Source organism: Danio rerio, chromosome 15, assembly GCF_049306965.1.
Source record: "Danio rerio strain Tuebingen ecotype United States chromosome 15, GRCz12tu, whole genome shotgun sequence".
NCBI lineage: Eukaryota > Metazoa > Chordata > Actinopteri > Cypriniformes > Danionidae > Danio > Danio rerio.
In genome coordinates, this window is record NC_133190.1 from 49304001 (window position 1) to 49310000 (window position 6000).

General features: G+C 37.3%; 1 long non-coding RNA gene across 2 annotated transcripts in view; it reads left to right on the plus strand.

Moving 5' to 3' along the window:
- LOC141377940 (uncharacterized) overlaps window positions 1-6000 on the plus strand; it is a 103332-nt gene that overhangs the window by 78601 nt on the left and 18731 nt on the right. The gene's annotated exons all lie outside the window — the stretch shown is intronic.

The following is a 6000-nucleotide window of genomic DNA, read 5'->3' on the forward strand; positions in this document are numbered from 1 at the left end:
ATTGAAAAAGCTTGTGCGAGCAAGAAAATTCGGACTCAGTTACACCAATTCTGTCAGGAGGAATGGGCCAAAATTCCTGCAAACTATTGTGAGAAGCTTGTGAAAGGAGACCCTAAACATTCGACCAAAGTTATACAGCTTAAAAGCAAAGCTAAAAATACCAAGGAAGTATGTGTAAACTTTTAATTGAAATTTAATTAATAATTCTCAAAATTACAAATTTATAATTGTGTATACATTTTAAATAGTTAATTTTAAAATATTTAATTTTGAAATATTAAATAAATATTGATTAAATCTTGTTTCCTTTCATTGCAGTTTAGCTCCAAATGTCAACGTTGGTTTTACCCTCATCTAACAATAGAGGATCGCTCAGTCAATATTTATCCATAGTATTCGCTGCTTTGTCATTTATATTTAATTGCATTGGTCAGAGGTGAAGCTTTGGTCACTTTTAGTCTAAAAACGTTCTCCTGTATATGAATCGTCACACTTCTGACATAATTTTCAACATTGTTGTAATTTAATTTATAAAACCACTCATGTAAAAGCAACGAGGGCCTTTTTAACTTGTTAATTTTTCAGCTGATTTTGGTAGTACTTTTGGTTCAGGAGTGAAAAAAGACACACACCCAGAATTATATTCATTAGTGACTCTTGCCCTCTAACTTGTAGCGGGGAATAATCACAGAAGAACATTAATTTGGATGGGAAACGACCCCTGTTTTCCCACAAGGCAGTGTGGGTCACATTGTCTGAATTATGCATAATGTGGTCGACTGTATGGTTGACTTCATATTCCTCATCCCTCAGCAGATTGCTAATGATTTTAATATACTGAAGATGAATTGTTGAGGCCGTTTCGGGACGAGTAGGCCATCAATGAAATGCAAGCTTAACATGCAGCTTTGCTTTAGTTGGTAAATGAAACGTCAATTAAAAAAATGACACTGAGAATAATGATGTTTGCATTAGATTTTTAAAAAAATAAGATTCAAGCATTAAAAGTTGCACATTCAGATGAGAAAGGCCCTTTAATAAGTCTATTGAATTGAACAGAATTCACTCCTACTTTAACTTTCTCACTGTCTCAGTACAATTATCCCTGAACTGTGCAGTTTGTGTATGATTTTAACTGAATAGTTAAATAAAGTAGGCCTTGTAATGCTTAAATTGGGTAAATAAGTGATTAATTATTGTTAAATTGGCTTCTAATTAAACTTCAATGCAGTTGTTTGTGATAATTGTCTTTATTAGTAGGTGATTGAGTCATTCAATTGATTCATACAAATAGCTGATGCATTCAGAGAAGGAAATAAATTGCATGCTTTATAAATAATATTGTCTCTGACAAATATATCTTACAAACTTATATCCTGAGGTTGTGATTAATGTAAAATAGTCCTCTTTAAAACTAACAACTCTCAATAGTTGTGATAATTGTCTTTATTAGTAGGTGATTGATTCATTTAATTGATGAAACTCAACGAACCGGAAGTTTTCCTCAATTTTTAAAAATTACACCATAAAGATTATTGTTGCGTTTTATATATATATGCACAATTGCTGACCAACTAAACTTCTCTGACCACATTTCTAGAACTGCTCGATCTTGCAGATTTGCACTCTATAACATCAGAAAGATCCGACCCTTCTTATCTGAACATGCAGCTCAACTCTTTGCTCAAGCTCTTGTTCTCTCCAAACTGGATTACTGCAACTCTCTACACGCTGGGCTCCCAGCTAACTCAATCAAGCCTCTTCAGCTGCTCCAGAATGCAGCAGCACGAGTGGTCTTTAATGAACCTAAAAGAGCACATGTCACTCCGCTGCTCATCTGTTTGCACTGGCTGCCAGTTGCTGCTCTCATCAAATTCAAAGCTCTGATGTTTGCTTACAAAGCGATTTCTGGCTTTGCTCCTTCTTATCTGCTCTCACTTCTGCAGATCTATGTGCCCTCCAGAAACTTGCGTTCTGTGAATGAACGTTGCCTCGTGGTTCCATCTCAAAGAGGGAAGAAATCACTTTCCCGAACGCTCACGTTCAATCTGCCCAGTTGGTGAAATGAACTCCCTAACTGCATCAGAACGGCAGAGTCACTCGCTGTCTTCAAGAAACGACTAAAAACTCAACTATTTAGTTTCCACTACACTTCCTAATCTGCAATTGCCTCTCTGGATATCACACTAACTGTACCCAAAAAAAAAACTATTACTAATACTTTCCTTCTTAGACTTTACAGACCTGAAACTTGCCTACAGCACTTATTCATTGTTGCTCTTATAGTTGTGTAAATTGCTTCCTTGTCCTCATTTGTAAGTTGCTTTGGATAAAAGCGTCTGCTAAATGACTAAATGTAAATGTATGTATGTATGTGTATATATATATATATATATATATATATATATATATATATATATATATATATATATATGTATTTTAAATAAGATTCAAACATCAAAAGTTGAACATTTAGATGAGAAAGGCACTTTAATAGGCATATTGAACTGAACACAACTCACTCCTACTTTCTCTGTGTAATTATCGTTGAACTACTGTGCAGTTTGTGTACGATTATAATTGAATTGGACATTAAAGTAGGGCTTGTAAGTGATACAAATGATTAATTTGATTAAATATGTGATCAAATGATGCTAAACAATCTTCTCAATAAACAACAATATAGTTGTTGTGAAAATTGTCTTTATTAGTAGGTAATCGAATCAATCAATTGATTCGTTTAAATAGCTGAGGCATTCAGAGAATGAAATAAATAGCACATTTTATAAATGTTATTTTCTCCAAACACAAATCGTATGTACTTATACCCCGAGGTTGTGATTAATTAATGTGAAATAATCCTCTGTAAAACTAAAAAATCTCAATAGTTGTGCTAATTGTCTTTATTAGTGGTTAACTGAATCATTCAATTGATTAGTTCATACTGCTGATTTATTCAGAAATTAAATAAATGGTGCTCTTAATAAATAATATTGTCTCCACACACAAATCTTGTGTACTTAAATCCAGAGGTTGTGATTAATTAACGTGAAATAATCCTCTATAAAATTAAAAACTCTCAATAGTTGTGCTAATTGTCTTTATTAGTAGGTAATTGAACCATTCAATCGATTCATTCAAACTGCTGATTCTTTCAGAAATGAAATAAATGGTGCTCTTAATAAATAAGATTGTCTCCAAATAACAAATGCTTAACGTCAAGCTCTGTTTTAGTGAGTAAATGAAACGTTAATTCAAAAATTGATGCTGTGAATAACGTTGTTGCGTTATTTTAGCATTGCGTTTGCATCACGAATGAAGCTTGACATTTTTCTGCTGCCAACCCTTAAACAGGCGTTCAATAATATGCACTCTTTAGACCCAATTGATCAAGTCATCCTTGAATGAGGTAATCGGTCAAAGAGATTGATTCTCAGAGCAGATATTCAGAATAAACCAATCTGCACGTCTGATTCGAGTCTGCGTGAAAAGCATCGGTTTGAGAGTGATGATGGCAGTGTTTTCTGGCCGTGGTGTTGATGAAGTGTGCCGACAGGTCATATGCATTTCCACATCAGTAAATACTGCACTCAAATATGAATGAGACTCAAATGAGATGTCTGAAAGCCTTCGCCTTGCCATGCCGGTGACCTGTCGTGCACGTCTGGAATTGGTCTTTGAATGGAAAATTGAATTGAAATGAGATTCAAGCATCAAAAGTTGCACATTCAGATGAGAAAGGCACTTTAATAGGGGTATTGATTTGAACACAACTCACTCGTGCTTTAACTTTCTCTCTGTCGCAGAGCAATTATCAATGAAATGTGGGTTGTGGATGATTATAATTGAGTTGCATGTATAATATAGAGTAGAGCTGTAATCCGGCCCAAAAAAATTAGGCCCGATAGGGCCCGAGCCCGACATGCACATTTTGATTGACAGTTTTATAAAACCTGAAGCCGTTTACACCCGACATTATTCAAATGTGCACATGCACAGAGCTCCTTTTTTCAAGGATGAGTCATTTGTATGTTTTAGCATAATTTATTCGTAACAAACATAGGCTATAGGCAACTTGGAAGTTTGATCAAAGAAATAAAATGAGTCCTCTGTAACATCGGAACATCTCAGCACTCTAAAGCCTGGTTTATACTTCTGCGTCAAGTGACCGGTGTAACCATTGGCGCATGCAACGTGCGCAGCTGTGCATTTATACTTCTGCGCGCTGTCTCTGTTGGTCTGCATTAACACTTCCGAAATGCTAGTTGGCAGTGAGGTGTAAATGTTCCTCTGTGTCGAGTTTCTTTGCTGGTGTTTTGCTTTTCCTGCACTTCCGGGATGTACAAGTGGCTCAAACTCGCTCATTTTAAAGCAGGAACCGGCGGACGTGCAACAACTTTAACCATGATGTAAACACAAAACAAAACTTTCCATCAGAAGCTCCTTCACGGGACTCCACACTTGTAAACAGTCGCTCCATCAGGCTCGCACCATTCACGCGGCTCTCAGTCCCGCCCAGACTCGTCAGCGCTACCAAGCCAACCAATCACAGAGCTTGCGCTACGCGTCGTTGCGACGTGTAGTTACATTTTTTGAGAGGTGCACATCAGCGACGCCAACGGCCACGGCGAAGGGCTATGCGTCAGCGCTGTAGCATACGCCGGCGTTTGACGCAGAAATATAAATCAGCCTTAAGGCCCCGTTTACACTAGTGCGTTTTAGTTTAAAACGTATAAGTTTTGCTACGGTTACGCCACCTATCCACACTACTCCGGAGTTACCGAGCACAACAGAGCGTTTTGGAAACGCTAGAGAGGCCGTTTTCATTCTGAAACGCTGCTGCTCTGTCTCAGTGTGGATGAGGGAAAACGGAGACATCTGAAACGGAGGCGGGGCTGCAGACATTCGCCTCTCTGATTGGGGCTTTTGTGTCATTGCGTATCCTTCCCTTATTCGTCAAGCCCCTACCACATGACTATAACACATGACTTTAACGCTACCAGAAGACAGCAGACCAGCCTTCACTGTGAACAACAACACGGACACAGAAATGGGAGCGTTGTTTGCACTATTGTCTGTTTTAGGCGCCATTGTGCAGTTAAACTCTGCCTTTTTTACTACAGCAGCGGCTCACATTCGCTAGAATGCGCATGCCCGGAGTGCGCGAATGGTCACGTGATATACGTTTCTGGTGGCGTAGTGTGGGCGGAGATATGTTCAGAAACCCTAATGTGGATCGTTTTTGATCTAAAACGCAGTTTTCAAACAAAAACGCACTAGTGTAAATGGGGCCTAATCATAATCATAATTGAACATTTACTAATGCATTATTAACATCCAAGTCCGTGCTTGTTAACATTAATGCACCATGAGTTAACATGAACCAACAATGAACTACTGTATTTTCATTAACTAAAGTTAACTAACATCAACAAACACTGTAGTAAATGTATTGTTCATTGTTTGTTCATGTTAGTAAATGCATTAGTTAACATTAACTAATGAACCTCATTGTAAAGTGTGACCAATATATGTGTACATTTTCTTAAATCAAAAATGTAGATTTATAATATTAATATAATATGAATTGAATCATTTTATTGTGAATGTACAGTGAAACTGATGAATCCATGGTGAGGTAAGTGACGGTATAAAGTACACTGCTGGTCCATTTGAAGAAGTACCCGACTTGTGTCCTCGCGTCCTCGGGAGTTTGTTCTTCCAAGTCTGAACTGGCAAGTCTGAACTTCCAAGGACACAAGTCTGAACTTTGCGTACTTGGTATTAAGAAACAGCCATAAACAAATGAATAAGCATTCATAATTTAACACTACTGTGTCGGTGGACTAAACGTGCTTGATGGGATGTTTTTCTGTGGACTCTTACCTTTCAAAATTAACCGTGGTGCACAGCAGTTAATGCGTTTGTGTGTTGTTATCATGATGATATGTACACTATATCTAATAAGTGTTTTCTGTACAACTTGCACAAAATTTAGCA